The 17779-nt window shown below is 45.6% G+C and overlaps 1 pseudogene; it reads left to right on the top strand.

The window, feature by feature from the left end:
* The first annotated feature begins 9152 nt into the window (after positions 1-9152).
* On the top strand, positions 9153-17410 carry LOC128110662 (transformer-2 protein homolog beta-like; annotated as a pseudogene).
* Positions 17411-17779: the final 369 nt, after the last annotated feature.

Here is a 17779-nt window from a genome sequence, read left to right on the forward strand (position 1 = left end):
AAGAGAAGAAGGGGGGCAGGGAGCAATTGTGCTGATTCTTCCTTCCTTCTTCTCCCTCCCTCCCTCCCTTCCTCCCTCCCTCCCTCCCTTCTTTCCTCCCTCCCTCCCTTCCTTCCTTTCTTTCTGGATTTTGTTGTTTGTTTTGTTTTTGAGATAGGGTCTTAGATAGCTCAGGCTATCCTTGATCATGCTATGTAGCTAAATTTAGCCGTGAATTCATGATCCTCCTGCCTCAGTCTCTCAAATGCTGAGATTACAGGTGTCTGCCACCACTGGTTAGGAGTTATCTTAAAAGAAAGAAGGAAGGGAGGGAAGGTGGGAGGGAAGAAGGAAGGAAGGAGTGGGAGGGAAGAGGGAGGAAGACCAATCTCCTCTCCTAAAAGTACTTAAAAATTGGGCTAGGAGAGTAACTCAGTGGAGGAGTGGTTGTAAGATGAATTGCTAAACGGTCTTATTAATAAAAAACCCAGAGCTAGATATTGGGGTGAAAACTGAGAAATCAGAGGAATAGAACAAGCCACAGCCAACCTCACTTTACCAACTCCTCAGCTTCCAGAGAGAGCTGCTTCCTGCATAATTAAGCCTATATCCTTTCTGTGCCCTGCCATCTCACTGCCTCTCTCTGCCCAGCTACATCACTTTCTCTTTCTGCCCAGCTCCATCACTTCCTGTCTGTCTGTACAGACCTACAGACCTCTATGGTTAACTAGTGCTGGGATTAAAGGCATGTGCCACCATGCCTGACTCTGTGCCCAGTGTGGCCTTGAACTCACAGAGATCGGGAAAGATGTCTGCCTCCCAAATGCTAGGATTAAAGGCATGTGCTACCACTGCCTGAACTCCATGTTTAATATAGTGTCTGGCTTTTCCTCTGATTCCCAGATGAGCTTTATTGGGGTGCACAGATAAAATATCACAAGTGATGGCTTAGTCTTCACAAGTCCATTGGTTGGAGGTCTAGCATAATTTTAAGAAGAAATAAAGAGGAAGTGTTGTTGCTACTGGGTGGTTTATAAAGGAAGGAATCTGACTGTTGGTCTTGTTTTACGGTGGAAATGGGAGAGAGCAGAGAGAAGCCCCCTGTGAATGTCTGCTCAAGTGTAGGATGAGGATCTTTACACTAGTCAGAAGCACAGGATGAAGGATATTTACACTAGTCAGATGCACAGGATGGGGATCTTTACACTAGTCAGATACACAGATTGAGAATGTTTATACCAGTCAGATACATAGGATGAGAATCTTTACACTAGTCAGATTTATCTGAAATTGTCCATGATCAAATTTGGTCTGAATTACGATGAAACTTATTCTAATTAACATGTATTTTACTACCACCTTTGGATTTTTTTTAATAGTGAAAAACTGAAAAATGGAGATTTATTCAAAGTGGTCACAATGGAAAGAGGAACAAAGAGATACAATACCCCCCACCTCCAAGTCCGATTTCAGGGTCCAGACATGAGGGTATATAAGAAACAAGAGACATACATAACTAAACAGTCCAGCCAATTACTGTCTCTGCTTCGAGTCTCTACAAAGTTGTCTAAGAACTTGCTGGATCTTAATCTTTGCAATTCTCTGTGGTTCTCATCTCTGCGTATTACAGGATTTTATAGTACGATAGTGGAGGCTTAAAGAAGAAAGGAAGAGCTGGGCAGTGGTGGCGCACGCCTTTAATCCCAGCACTCGGGAGGCAGAGCCAGGCGGATCTCTGTGAGTTCAAGGCCAGCCTGGGCTACCAAGTGAGATCCAGGACAGCCAGGACTACACAGAGAAACCCTGTCTTGAAAAACCAAAAGAAGAAGAGGAGGAGGAGGAGGAGGAGGAGGAGGAAGGAAGAAGAGAGAGAAGGGAGAGGGGAGATGGAGGGAGGGAGGGAGGAAAGGGAGGGAGGAGGAAACAGAAGAGAAGGGATGTAAGTTCTCATCAGAGAGATCCAGGTTCCTATAGAATCCTATCCACACATGTGCAGAGTTTTTGTAGGCCCAGCCTCTGTCTCTCTCTTCCCTGACATCCTGACTCAAGAGCTGAACTCAGGGCCTGGGGCCTGGGGCCTGGGCCTGAGACTGGGCCTGGGGCCTGGTGCCTGGGACTCGGGGGACTGGGGCCTGGGACTCGGGGGACTGGGGCCTGGGACTCGGGGGTCTGGTGCCTGGGACTCGGGGGACTGGGGTCTGGGACTGGGACTGGGGCCTGGGACTAGGCCTGGGGCCTGGGACTGGGGCCTGGGACTGGGGCCTGGGACTGGGGCCTGGGACTGGGTTCTTCACAGGTAAAGGGCCTGTTCGTCTTGATTTCTGTCCTGAATCCACAGGATTGCCCTTGATGCCTTAATGTTGAAATTTCAAAACCCACTGTGATGAATCTGCACCATCACGTACACTGAGCAGCAGGGGGCAAACAGTGTGAGATTGATTTGCAAAAAATAAGTTCACAGGGGCCAGATGTGGTGGCACACATATCTAATCTCAGCACTCAGGGCCAGATGTGGTGGCACACATATCTAATCTCAGAACTCAGGGCCAGATGTGGTGGCACACATATCTAATCTCAGCACTCAGGGGCCGAAGGCAGGCAGAGATCAATCTGGTTTACACAGAGAGTTCCAGGTCAGCCAGAGTTACAGGTTACCTGAAAAAAAAATGCACAGGTTTTTTATTTTTTGGTGAAGTATTTGAGGATACCATTTTAAGTGGTATTAGGTGAAGCAAAGGTACAGTTGCCGGTAGGAATAAGAAACCTTAAATAAAGTGGCTGCGTGTCAGTTTTTCTTTATCGCCTGTTTAGTGAGCACTCACTAGCATACCCAAAGAAAACATGCACTGTGGGTCCCATGACACTTACTGCCTAAGCCTCTGTGATTGTCAGTGATCTGCCTTTGTCTGTCTGTCTTTCTCTCTTTCTTTCTCTCTTTCTTTCTTTCTTTCTTTCTTTCTTTCTTTCTTTCTTTCTTTCTTTATTTCTCTCTTTCTCTCTTTCTTTCTTTCTTTCTTTCTTTTTGTTTTGTTTTGTTTCTGTTTTTGAGACAGGGTTTCTCTGTGTAGCCCTGGCTGTCCTAGAACTCACTCTGTAGACCAGGCTGGCCTCAAACTCAGAGATCTGCCTGCCTCTGCCTCCCGAGTGCTGGGATTAAAGGCCGACAGGCTGCTTTTGCCTTTCTTTCCTCATCCTTACTGGATTATTTCAAAACAAATTTCAAATGTCACTAGCATCTCACATGGACATGCCTGTTTGCATGCCTTTAAAATGTTTAGATTCGTGGGATTGAGAGTCGAGCCTCCAACCGTTGTGTAGAGTGAAGGGCCGGTGAGGAAATAAACAGAGATGGAGTCAGAGACACGAGAAGGTGGGGTGGGGTGGCCATGGGTAGAAGCTTTGAGAAAGAACTAAGGAGGCTGGGTGAACACAGCTCTGACTGGAGGAACAGCCTCACACACCAATACCTGCCATTATAATATGAGGACTCCCCTACTCATGGAAGGGCAAGGGGGCCAGTTACAGAGTAGAGCAGAGGGTGTCTGCTTCTGTTCTCATGGTTGTTACCTGGAGGCATCTCCAGAGTCGGGATTTGAGTGCTGCGGCTCACTTACCTGACCTGTCAAACTTTCACTTCCGTCACTTGATAGGAGCCCTTCTCAGCCTATTACACATTTCCTGCACTTTCATGGGACAGCGACACACGGTTTGAAGGCCTTGCCAGCAGTAACAGTTTACACTGGCCTCCAAAGTGAACAGCCCTCTGAGAAACAAAACTGATTGACATGCAAGCTCAGGAAGCGCGTTGCGGCCACTGGACTTTTCTATCTTCGTTGGTTTGATAGATAACGTGAAGGTGGGAGGAAATCCCTTTCTCCCTGTATGCACACCTTCTTACGGCTCTCAACGTATCTTCTGATTGGAAGACCCCCTTGTGTTCTGTATTCTGTCTTGGTGCCCCCAACCAGGCTGTGAAGGCATTACACCTGTGCCCCAGGTAAGAACATATTGGCTATGAGTCTTGAGGGGCTTGCCTCTGAGGGGGGCAGGTATTATATCTTATTTTGTGTTTTCTGAGTGCCATTTTACCTTACACTCAGCCACTAGCTGAATCTAGACAGCTAAGGCTGCAAACTAAGAGATGGATTACTTCTATGTTGCCCATGAATGTCTGACTTGGGCTTCAGAACGTAAGCAAAATCAGATCTTAGCATCTCCCATAGACTATAAAAGTGAAGCGAAGCATAGGAAATGGGCAATAAGCAGCCTACAAATGCAGACATTTCGTGGCTACACATTCCATTGGATATCTCTGAGTATTAGCAAGAGATAATTTAGAATGGAAATAATAATATTTGTTTATTAATTGATTTGCTTATTTAGTCTCTTAATTAACCATTTGTTTCTTTGGGTTTTTGTTTTGTTTTTGTCTTAGTTGCCCAGACTATTCTGGAACTCAGTATGTAGCCCAGATTTGCCTGAACTCTCTGTGATCCTCCTGCCTCAGACTCCCAAAGGTTAGGATCACAGGTGTGAGCAACCATGCCCACCTACATAGTAACTTTTTAAAGTCATGTCTTGTTTTTAAAAAGTGTGTCTAGTGAAAAGAAACACAGAACTTCATTTTTAAAAAGAACATACTTGACTACATTAAAACCAGGAAGTGATAGGCAAATGATGAAGTGGATGGAAGATGTTTCCCACAGAAACAAAGGGCGGGACCAGGCCGTCCACACAGTGCTGCAGGCCTCACTTTCCCACCCAAGAACAAATGTCTTTCCTTGCTGCGAAAGGAGACCCAGTGTTTTTCAGCTCTGTTGTGCAGCACAGAGGTTTGGAGGCTGAGCTGGAAATGAGTTAACTTAAGTACTTGGAGTTCTGATCACAAGCGTCAGATAGCAGAACGCTGACAGACAGGGCCTGCATGGTGATGGGGGGTAGCGTGGGCTCTTTCAAACTTCAGGGTAAAGGTGACCCTTCCTGTTCAGCAACATCAGCTGCAGAACTTTTGCAAATTCAGTCTTCCTTATTGCTTTATAATTTATAAAAGTTGAGCCAGGCATGGTGGCCCACACCTTTAATGCCAGCACATGGAAGGAAGAGGCAGAAGGATCTCTGTGAGTTCAAGGCCAACCTGGTCCACAAAGTGAGTTCCAGGACAGCCAGGGTTGTTACAGAGAAACCCTGTCTCAAAAAAAAAAAACAAAAAAAACAAAACAATGTATTTATATAAGCTGAATGCATTGAGCTTAAATGTATGGTTCTTTAGTGTCCCACTTTAAAAATTGACTTTAATGTACACATATGCTTTATAATCCACACCACAATTGAGACATAGGACAGACCCAGTGCTTCTAGAAAGATCACTCCTCAGCCTGCGAACCTTAGATTTTCAAGGGTCATTCATGTTGTCATATGATATAGCTCATTTTTTTCTGTTATGAAATAGTGTTTATTGTCTGGCTATAATATGATCTGTGTATCCATTTGATGCACTTATCTAAATTAGTCTTTTATTAATAAAAACGCAGGAGTCAGATATTGGGATAAAAACATGATAAATCCAAAGAGCAGTGGAGAAATGATCAACTGATCGACTGACTATTCTCCACGTTTCCCAGACCAAAAATGCCAAGAATCTCTAAATCCCTCCCTACTACTTCCTGTGCACCTCTCTACCCAGCTCCCTGGGTCTTCCAACACTTCTATGGCTAATTCTGGTCAGCTGAACATTGACTCTCTCTGATTCAAGGTTTAACTTATTGGCAGTCTTGAGTGTCAGTGCAAAAAAAAATCTCCCACATTAATCATCTAACTGAGGAACATTTGGATTGCTTCTACTTTGGGCTGTTATTAAGGTTGATAAGTCTCCTAGCGGGTGTCTGTTTTAATTTCTCTTTAGTAGAAACCTAGAACTGGGGGCTGGAGAGATGGCTCAGCGGTTAAGAGCACTGGCTGCTCTTCTAGAGGTCCTGAGTTCTATTCCCAGCAACCACATGGTGGCTCACAGCCGTCTATAGTGGCATCTGATGCCCTCTTCTGGCATAAAGTTGTACATGCAGATAGAGCACTCATATACATTAAATAAATAAATCTTTAAAATCAAAAACAAAAAAGCAAACATAGACTGATATTTTGGTCATTGGTAGGTATGTGTTTCATTTCATGAAATCTCTCAGGCCAGTTTCTGAAGTGTTTAGTACCATCCCTGCTCCTGTCAGAAGGAGCCCGAGTCCCAGCGCATCTGCATCTTCACCACTGTCAATGTTCTAAGTCTTTAACTTCAACTAATTTAGCAGGTACCTCACTGCTGGTTTTAATTTTAGATCCTTCTTGAGTATTATTATTAAAACCTTTTTCACGTATTTTTGGCTATTATTTTTCCCTTATGTAGTGCTTAGCCAAGTTTTGTGGCCAATTTTTTAATTAGGCTAATTGTCATGACAGAGTCCTCTGTCAGATACAGATGTAGCAAATTTCTCTAGTCTGTAAGCAGCTTTTCACTTAGCTGGAGGTGGCTCAACCACAGAGCATAGACTTAAGCGTGCACAGGGCCTGGGTCTGATCCCCAGCACGAGAAGGAGGAGGACAGAGAGCAGAAGACTGTGCAAAGACAGGAGAAGGAACGGGGGGAGGGGAAGTTGGGGGGTGTCTTAGGGTTTTATTGCTGTAAAGAGACACCATGACTACAGCAACTCTTATAAAGGAAAACATTTAATTGGGGCTGGCTTACAGTCTCAGAGGTTTAGTCCATTATTGTTATGGTGGGAAGCATGGTGGCATGCAGGCAGACATGGTGCTGGAGAAGTAGCTGAGAGTTCTACATCTGGATCTGCACAGCAGAAGGAAAAACTGACACACTGGTGTAGTTTGAGTATATTAGACTTCAAAGCCCTACTCCACAGTGACACACTTCCTCCAACAAGGCCACACCTCCTAACAGTGCCACTCCCTGTGGGTCACACACAAGAGTCTTCCAGGGCCGTCCCTGTTCAAGCCTTCACAAGGAGCTTTTGATTTGTATGATACCAGTTTGTTATTTCTTTCTTTTGTGGCTGTCTGTGAAACCATTCTTGCAGAGAAGGCTACCTTAGTCATCCTAAAGTACAGCCAAGGTTGAAAGCCCATGTACAAGGGTTTCAGGAAATCAGACTCCAAAACTAGCGGGCTCAAGAATATGAATGGCTGAAAATACAGAAAGGCACAATCTTGATGAACACACAAAAAGTACTGAAAACCGACTTGTGTCCACAGGGAACACTTTTACACTTTTATTCATAAGCAAAGAGAAGGACATGTGAGAACCAGCCAGAGTGGAACTCTAGCAATGAAACACAGACCTGGAAAGTCCTGCTTGGAACAAGAAGCAATGAGTACGTAAACTCGGGGCCTGCAGTTGACAGTGGAGCAGTTGCTGGGGCTGCCCAGCTGGGCTTTCACCCTGCCCTGGCTCGGGGCGTCAAGTCTCCAAAAGTGGCAACACAGAACACCGATGCCGGGAGGCACCTGAAGCTAAAGGCAGATGCTGCAGGGCTTAGGGAGCCCCCGCAGCTCGAGTCTCCAGGCCCCATGACTCGCAGCCCAGGGAGCAAGAAGACCTCCCGGAGGCAGCTGGGAACCACATGGATCTCTGAAAACTGCAGAGATCAGTTACAGGAAGCCAAGAAGACACAATGGTCCAAGTTCCAAAAACAGGTCTGTCAAAGATTGTCATAGCAATGGGCAGCAACCGCACCAGAGGCACACTCCATGCAGCTGCCCAGGAAGCGTGGATCTGTCCTGCAGGCCAAAGGCAGCGTGGCTGACAGACCCAGTTGACAAAATCATTCTCTTTGAGATAATCCAGTGGGCACAGGCCTCAGCCCAGCCAGCTTCACTGAACTACTACCTTCTCTTTCATTAGCATAATTCTGCCACTAATTAACACATTTATTGAGCACCTATTATATGCTAGGATGTTTAATTTTAAAGTTCCTTTAAAAAATTTAAACTCTGTGAGTGTGTGATGTGCAAGTGTGTGTGTGTGTGTGTGTGTGTGTGTGTGTGTGTGTGTGTGTGTGTGTATGTGTGTGTTAAACAGGCTTTATCCCCTAAGGCATAGCCCCAGTCAAAATTCTAAAACTCTTGAACTCTCAGGAATTCCTGCTCAGCTCAGAGATCCAAACCCACAGTTGCAAATGCACTGAACTGGTAAATGGGTGAATACATGTGACACATCCCAACAATAGAGTATTATTCAAGGCTAAAAAGGAGTGAGCTGCCAGACCACAAAATACATGGAGCAAGCTTGAGCACAAGAAAGCAGCCACATGAGAAGGCTTCAGACAGTGCGATTCCAAGTAGAAGGCGTTCTGGAAGAGGTGAAATGGAACAATGCAAGCTCAGTGGTCGCCAGGATGGGAAGGACATGCTAGAGTGGGCAGAACACAGGTGTCTGTGTCGGTGAAGCTGTGTGTAGTACCAGGACAACTGACATGGGTCATTACATTAAGCCCATGGACTTAGATATGTAGTCGTTTGAAAGAATATGGCCCCAAGGGAGTGGTACTATGAGGAGGAGTGGCCTTTGTTGATGTAGGTGTGGACTTGTTGGAGAAGTGTGTCACTGTGGGGGCGGGCTTTGAGGTCTCTTTTGCTCAAGCTTCCCTCAGTGTGACACGCAGACCACTTCCTGTTGCCTGCAAGCCAAGATGTAGGATACTTGGCTACTTCTCTAGCACCATGTCTGCCTGCATGCTGCCATGTCCCACCATGATGAAAATAGACTGAACCTCTGAACTGTAAGTGAGCCACCCCAATTCAATGTTTTCCTTTAGAAGAGTTGCTGTGGTCATGGTGTCTCTTCACAGCAATAGAAACCGTAACGAAGATGGATATCAAGGATGAGTCCCAATGTAAACTGGACTTTGGATGACAATGTGTTGAAATAGGCTTGGCCTTTGGTGTGGGATGTCAGCAGTGGGAGCGGTCACATGTGGGGTGAGATTTATGTAGGAACTCTCAACTTTCTGCTTGATCTTGCTGTGTGTGTGTGTGTGTGTGTGTGTGTGTGTGTGTGTGTGTGTGTGTGTGTGTGGTGCTGGGCGTTGGACCTAGACCCTCATGCATAGTAAACATGAACAGCCCCCAGCCCCTGGAGAACCCCGCACAACAGTTCCCCTCTCTCTGCCTTTGAGTGCTGGGATTACTGACTTAGCATATGGCGTTTTGGGAAAGGCAAACTGTGAATAAAAACTTTTATGAGCATTTAAAATTTTTGCACATCAAAAGACACTATCTAAATGAAAATCCAATCTACACATGTTTAGAGAAGGACAGTCTGATGAAGGATTTTGAAACTGAAAAGAAATCCTGGGAAGGAATGGTAAGTGTCTCTGAGTGTTTCAAAAGTCACGGGGAAAAGAGTAACTTTGCTCTAAAACATGTAATTGAGACCAGCAAGTGGACATTGTTGTGGTAGAAGCCACAGGAGGGAGGTCTCAACTCTGAGTGACTTGTGGAGTGCTCTGTGAGTAGAGGCCACTGTGGGTGTCACAACTGTCCGTCAGAGATGCAGGAAGCCTGGCTTGCTTAATGCTTCAGAAACTGGACTGATCATCTGAAACACACAGAGCATCTCAAAATGCAGGTCTGTGTCAAGTGTGGTGGTTCATACGTGTAATCCCAGCACTCTAGAGGCAGAGGCAGGAGGATAACAACTTTGAGGCTGGCTTGGGTGTGTTAATAAGACCTTAGTTTTTATTGTTTGTTTTTATAAACATGTGTGTAAACCCACCTACATGTGTACACACACACAAACACACAAAATGCGGATTTCATGGTGACATATAGTCCTAATGAACCTTAACGAAAATACCTACTTTTAAAAAATCCTCCAACTCTGAAAAGTGCATCGTGAGAGGCCGTGGTGGCAGGGCCTCTGGTAAGAAGGCAGGAGCTTGACAGCTTCTGTAAAGGCCAGGAGTGGTGACAACAATCTGGAGCCATGAGCGATGGCTGCGAGCAGAACTACGGTGAACGGGAATCCTGTTCTGCTTCCAGAAGTGGAAGTGCTCATGGATCGGGGAAATCTTGCATACCCCCTGCAAGGTCTCGCTCCAAGGAAGATTCAAGGCATTCTAGATCAAAGTCAAGGTCCAGATCTGAATCCAGGTCCAGATCCAGAAGAAGTTCTAGAAGGCATTATACAAGGTCACGATCTCGATCTCGCTCCCATAGACGATCCAGCAGCAGGTCTTACAGCAGAGATTATTGCAGACAGGCACAGCCACAGCCATTCTTCCATGTCTACTTGAAAGCGTCATGTTGGGAACAGAGCAAAGCCTGACCCCAACTGTTGTCTTGGAGTGTCTGGATTGAGCTTGTACACCACGGAAAGAGGCCCAAGAGAAGTGTTCTCTAAATATGGTCCCATTGCCGATGTATCTATTGCATATGACCAGCAGTCTAGACATTCAAGGGGATTTGCCTTTGTATATTTTGAAAATGTAGATGATGCCAAGGAAGCTAAAGAATGTGCCAATGGAATGGAGCTTGATGGACGTTGAATTAGGGTTGATTTCTCTATAACATAAAGGCCCCATATCCCAACACCAAGAATTTACATGAGGAGACCCACTTATGGCAGCTCACGCCGCCCAGATTATTATGACAGAGGATATGATCAGGGTTATGATGATTGGGACTATTACAGCAGATCGTACAGAGGAGGTGGTGGAGGAAGAGGTGGATGGAGAGCTCAAGACAGGGATCAGATTTACAGAAGGCGGTCACCTTCTCCTTACTACAGTCATGGAGGATACAGATCTCGATCCAAATCACAATCATACTCACCTCGTCGCTATTAAAGCATGAAGTTGAAGACTTTCTGAAAGCTGCCATAGAGCTGGGATATTGTTTGTGGACAGTATTTTCTATTGTCTCCTGTTTAAAAAGTGAACAGTGCCTAGTGACGTTAGGTGACTTTTACACCTTTATGATGACTGCTTTTGGTGGCGTTGATATGCTGTTTTCATTCTGCGTTTGTGTAGTTTGGTGCTTTGTTCAAAGTTAAGTGTTTTCAGAAAAGTATGTTTTGCATGTATTTTTTTACAGTCCAAATTTTGACTGCTGAGAAGTTTCTATTGTATAAAACTTCATTTAAAAGGTTTTTCCACTGAATCCAGGGTATTCTGAAGATCGAAGCCTGTGTGTAAAATACTACCAAATGGCAAAAAGCAACTATAAACAAGTTTGATTTTTACTTTTCTTTCTAAATATCAATGCTTAACCAGAACCATTCTTAAGTTACCAGTAAAATATTTTAAAGTAAAAATACTCAAATTTCTTTCAGGAGTCCATGAAACTTGCCATAGTCAATATACTTGCAATTAAGTGTTAAATACGCTGTAACTCTGTGCTGCTAGCATTAGAAGATAAATCTTTCCATACAGCAAGTGCTTAATGCTTGCATTAACGTGGATTCACCAGCCTTTATGTAATCTGTATTATAGATAGCAGGAAATAAGAGCCACAGACACAAGTCTCTCAAAGGCTGTTTCTTAAGGCTGTCACAGAGAGATAATGGTATTTCAACTAGTTATCAACAAGTGACGACAGTACATTCCACCACAAATGTCCTCTTGCTCTTCTGGCTTTTAGACTATATGAAAACACTGGGTGCTTCAAGGTATGGAATGCGAGAAGGGCTCGCCACACCTGTGTCCTGGATGAACTGAAGACTGCCTGTTCGTGTTTAAATATTATTTCCAGGTCCTTTGCTTACCAAAGGAGGCCCAATTCACTCAAATGTTTTGAGAACTGTTTAAATGAAGGCAAAGGGAAAACTTGCTAATGCAAATAAATAAATAAATAAATAAATAAATAAATAAATAAATAACAAATAAATAAATAAATAAATAATCCTCCAAAAATTCTGCCGGAAGGCCAGCCTTGGAAGCCACTCTTGTGACCTTTCTGCTCCCATAGCTTAAGCACCTATGACCATATGCTAATTTGAGTTTAGAAAGCAAAGATGGGCCAGATGGTGGCACATACCTTTTATCCCAGCACTTGAGAGGCAGAGGCAATCTCTGAGTTCAAGGTCAGCCTGGTCTATAGAGCAAATTCCAGGACAGCCAAGACTACACAGAGAAATCCTGTCTCAAAAACCAAAAGAAGAACAAGACAAAACAAAACAGCAATGATGAGGTAATAGAACTAGAGTGATTTTGTAGAAAATGGGGATGTGGTAAGAACGTGCCTAAATGGGTGACCCCATCCCAGAAACTACGCATGACCAGGGCACAAGGACTGTGTAGACCCTGAGGATCCTGAAGAATGGATTCTTTGAGAATGTCAGTGTCTTCAGAGCACCAGCCTAAAGTTTCCTTGAAAACTGAAGTGCCTAAAAGAAGCATCTGCCCTCCTTCATTTCAGACAAGCTTGGTCTTAGGCAAAGCTGGACGCAAAGGCAGATGTCAAGATGTTGCAGCCAGTGAAGGGGGCAGAAGACACACAGCTTTTGTTACTTACTAATTGGAAGAAGATGTTACTTCAGGGAGTGAGACATTTAAGAAATGCCATTAGTTGTTTGTTGCTGTCACAGATAGGAGGTGAACAGGCAGGAAGCCGGCCTGAAGTCAGCCAACGTTGAAAATTAAGGATGAGTCCCAAGGGCCTGGATTAACAGGGGAGGTGAACAGGCAGGCTAGTGTTCAGTACTAGTGGAGTGGGCCTGGAGGTGGCTCAGCGGAAAAGGCAGGTCTGTACCAAGCCTGGTGACCTGAGTCCACCCCCAGGACCCACAGGGTGGAAGGAGAGGACCAGCTCCCTTAGATTATGTTCTGCACTCTATGTGCAGTGTATCATGCATGTGCCATCCATACACACATAAACAAATTCATAATGTAAGTCTAATGATATTTTAATCCTTTGACCATTTCATACAATATATTTTGATCATATTTACCCACCCCCCAACTCCTCCCAGATCCATCCTCCCTTACCCATCCAATTTTTTAAAAAAAATAACTTGAGTCCAGTTTGCATTCCTCAATTACTCTTGGGTGTGAGCCCTGTCCTGTCTATCTACAGAGGGCACAACTGCCTTGTCCTTGCATGGTTTGGGACCCAAAACTCTGGTCAGGGACAATGAGAGAATGAAGAAACTACAGGCGCATGGGCAGAGAAAAGCTGGGACTGGGTGACCTGAGCTCTCTGGTGGAGAAGCTGCAGTGCCCTCAGAAGACCAGAGTGTTTCTTATGTGCTGTGAGCGGGGAGCCAGGCTTACTACATGCAGATAAACCAGGAGGGTTTGTGGTGTACAGCTGGATCAAGAAGGCAGGTTTAGCTAGTCTCAGTAGGAACGTTCTCTGCAGGGGTGCAGTCCGCAGGCTGTGAACACTGGGGGGAGAAAGCTAGGTGGACATTTCCTGCCCACACTGTCAGCACTTCTGTTTGGACCCAAGGAAAGCTTGGCATCCCTCTGAGCCTCAGCTGGAGAAGGCTTCACCACTCGCATGGCACCGAGGCACTGGGGTCCTTGCCATGCCCACGCCAACAATACACATTTACTCAGGACTTCACTTTAGTCCTACACACACTTTATCCTTACACAAACCTTGCAGCTATCAAATGCCAGTAGCTCCTCAGCTAAGAATGGGACCTCATGCCTACTTCTCGCACCCCGTGAGATTTTGTAATTAAAACAAACAAACAAACAGTACTGGTGGAGAGCTGACTCAGCAGTTAGGAACACTGCTCTTCCAAGGACCAAGGTTTGCTTCCCACATTGGGTAGGCCACAACCTCATGTGACTTCAGGGAACCTTCTGGTCTCCCCAGACACACACACACACACACACACACACACACACACACACACACACGCACGCACACACTCACGCACATGCCTTAAAAAAATAAAAAAACTAGTGAGGTAGTGATTATCATACTTCCCTAGTCTTCTTAATTGGTTAAGCACCTGTCAGTCATAAAATGCGGGTTTATTCCGAGTGCAACATTTCCCTATTTGCAGAAAAGGGTACAAGGAATCTGAGTGCAAGCACACACCAAGCAGGTGTGGCCACATGCATTCATCTCACGCATAGTTTTCACTAATGTTTCTGAAATCTATCTAGGTACTATTGAAATTAATGAGATTCGGAGTTGTTTTAAAAGCATTACTGGATTCACAACATCTCACTGTCACACACTGCCACAACCAATGGCTATCAACGTGCTTGTCTATCACATGAGCACATGTGGTGATATATTGTGTCCCCCAATATATTGTATACTCTAATAAAACTTATCTGGGGTCAGAGAACAGAACAGCCATTAGATTAGACATAGAGGCCAGATAGTGATGGCACATGCCTTTAACCCTAGCATTCCAGAGGCAGAGATCCATACAGAAATCTGTGAGTTCAAGGCCACACTGGAAACAGAGCCAGGCATGGTGACACACATCTTTAATCCCAGGACTTGAGATCTCATGTCTTGCTTGGGAAAGACACACACCTTTAATTCCAAGAAGTAGAAAGGTATATAAGGCGTGAGGACCAGGAACTAGAGGCTTTTAAGCTTTTAAGCAGTTTAGCTGAGAACCCTTCCAGGTGAGGACTCAGAGACATTCAATCTGAAGAAACAGAATCGGCTGAGGAGTTGGCAAGGACAGATTGGTTGCGGCTTGTTCTGTCTTTCTGATCTTTCAGCATTCACCCCAATATCTAGCACCGTTTTTTTTTTTTTAATTAATAAGACCTTTTAAGCTTTGTGTTACAGGCACATGCAACCCGACCCCTGCTGGGAAGACTGAGCACAAAGCTACGTCCATTCGGGAAGGACTATGAGCATTTCTTTTCCTCCCATGCACACTACAAATAGCTTTCCTTAGATCTCGAGTTGGCTCTTCAGGCATGTACAGGAAGTAAGATGAGGATGCAGAGAGACACTACAGGAAAAGAGTGATGATTCAGCAGTGTGGGGAGATGTTCTCCCACCCGCTGAAATCTTCCTTCATCTCTCCCGCAAAGAAAGCCCCCTGAGGCAGCCAGCATAAGTGAAACAAAATATTATTTAGTGATTTTGTAAACAAATCTTCTGCTATTAGAAAAAGAGAAAATTTATTGGGAAGTGGGATTCTTTGAAAGTGATGATTGATTTCTGCAATGTGCCCTCAAGCAGTTACAAAGCAGTAGGGCTGCCACCAACAGAGGACCGAGGAAGGGGTGGGGTTTGTGTCCCCAAGTCGGACAGAGTCACTTACTGCTCTGTATCAAGGTAGAACATGTACAGTTCGCAAGCCTGTTTCGAACTCTGGAATTCAGCACCAGCAAGCTGTTGAAAATGATGCCGACACTGGCTGGTTGCAACTCAGTGTGTAAGTGAACCAATTAAACAGCGCCATCAAAATCCTGCAAAGTTCACATCCCAGGAACTCAGGGGAAATTTATTTTAAGGAAACAAGTCAAAGAAAGCTAAACGTCATGATGAAATGCTTCTTCCAGGCGCGGTTTCTAATACTGAAAACTTGAAAGCAGGCTAAGGCTTAGCGATAAAGGAAACTGTAGTAAAGTCACTAATGAAATACAATGTCACTGTTAAAATGCTGGTAATGGCCAGGCGTGGTAGCATGTACCTTACATCCCAGCACTCGGGAGACAGAAGCAGGTGGATCTCCGTGAGTTAGGGGACAGCTTGGTCTACAGAGTGAGTTCCAGGACAGCCAGAGCTCCATAGTGAGACCCTGTCTAAAAACAGCAACAGGAACAAAACGTCAGTAATGAACTACTGACACCTGACAAGTGCTGAAGCCATTACTGCCGAGAGAAAGAATGCGGACTGTAGAACTGTGTCTGTGCCAGAATGTGGTTGAATAGATATTTATCACAATATTAACTACAAATAAGGACTGAACTAACTCATAGTAAAATTCGCACTACATCTTACTAGGAATTATGAGTCAATTTTTATTTTTATTTTGGTCTTGACAGACAAAAGAAAAACTGAGTTGGGGCAGAATGAATTTCTATGGGCTTTACCTCTCTCTAATGACTCTCCACCTCAACACACCTTTCTTCACGTGGAAGGGAGCAGATCGGACTTAGGGTGAAGACGCTGCCGTGGAGGACGTCTGAATACACAAAGCACTGTGCTTTCCTTTCAATCTGGAAGAGATGGGTAATGCACAGATTGCAGGAAGTTGTCCTGTCCCTCTCTAGTCATCTCATAAAATGGTGTTCTCTGCATGCTCAGAATTTGTCTAAGGCAACAAAGCTGATTTCCAAGGCCTGAGCTGAGCTCATCCCAAGAGCCTCCTCCTTCAAGTCCTCTCCCTGTTCCCAAGCACGTCTAGGAGAGGATGACAAGTCTGTAACAAGGATTGGTGTCCCTGTGACCAATTAGCTTCCAGGCCAGTGTCTCCTGTCCTGGCTGCACAGGAGAGTCTTTGGAGGTGTGCTTTAAACCTCCTGATCCCCCACCTCAGGAGAGCGTGGTCCTGAGGGAGCCTGGGAGCGATGGTGTGACACTCTCTGGGTGATTCTTATAGGTGAGTTCTTCAAGTCCCTTGCATTCTCAGCTGTTACCCTGTGAACATTTCAGCTGACCACCTAAGCAGAGTTGGAACAAGACTTCATTCACACTTTTAATACTTTATTGTGGTAAAATACTCATATCGTAAACTGACCTTTTTTTGCTGCTTTAAGGTATTTGACTCAGCAGTATAAAATACATTATAATGGTGTGCAACCATCACAAATATCTAGTTCCAAGACATTTTTATCATCCCGAAGGGAAAGCCAATAAGCAGTCATCTGCTTCCTGCCTCTGTGAATTGACCCATTTGAGACACGGCATTAGATCCATATAACATGTGGCCTTTTGTGGCTGCCAAATTTCTTTTAGTGGTTTCCAAGGCTTATCCACAGGGCCGGTGCACTCATATGCCATTCTTCTCCATTCTGTGGGTATATTACAGCCCGTTACCCACCGGTGGTTTGCACGTGTGTTGTTCTCTCTCTTATTTCCGTTCACTCTATCCTTAAATCTGAAGATGCTTTTCAGAAAGAAGAACTTTAGTTCTTGGGACCCTGGAATAGTGAGGCTGTCCTTCTCGTGTGTCTGGAACATCCCTGTCCACACCACTGGAGACTTGATAGTCCCATCCCAGGCCTCTCCTAATAAATCAGAAATTCTGGAGCGCCCTGTGTTTGAACGAGTTCTAGGTGACTCGGACCCAGAACTAAACTTGAGAGCCCGGGGTAGTTGAAGACCTGTGCACACATACATACACAAAGGGTCCTAGAGGGCCCTAGTCAACCTTGGCCTATGGCCCTGGGGTAGAGTCAATCAGGAAGGAATCGGAGACAGTGAAGCACGAGTGACTTCTGTTGCCGAGGCAGAAACCGGCTGCCTCCCTCCGTCCTCAGCCTCCCTCCGTCCTCACTAGCGCGGCCTCCCTCCGTCCTCAGCCTCCCTCCGTCCTCACTAGCGCGGCCTCCCTCCGTCCTCAGCTTCCCTCCGTCCTCACTAGCGCGGCCTCCCTCCGTCCTCACTAGCGCGGCCTCCCTCCGTCCTCAGCTTCCCTCCGTCCTCACTAGCGCGGCCTCCCTCTGTCCTCACTCCGTCCTCAGCCTCCCTCCGTCCTCAGCCTCCCTCCGTCCTCACTAGCGCGGCCTCCCTCCGTCCTCAGCGCGGCCTCCCTCCGTCCTCACTAGCGCGGCCTCCCTCCGTCCTCAGCGCGGCCTCCCTCCGTCCTCACTAGCGCGGCCTCCCTTCTCTTCAGGTCCCAGAGGCAGCTCCAAGGTTGATGCAG

The sequence above is a fragment of the Peromyscus californicus genome, unplaced genomic scaffold, assembly GCF_007827085.1.
Source record: "Peromyscus californicus insignis strain IS unplaced genomic scaffold, ASM782708v3 Scaffold_15__1_contigs__length_86483966, whole genome shotgun sequence".
Taxonomy (NCBI): Eukaryota; Metazoa; Chordata; class Mammalia; order Rodentia; family Cricetidae; genus Peromyscus; species Peromyscus californicus.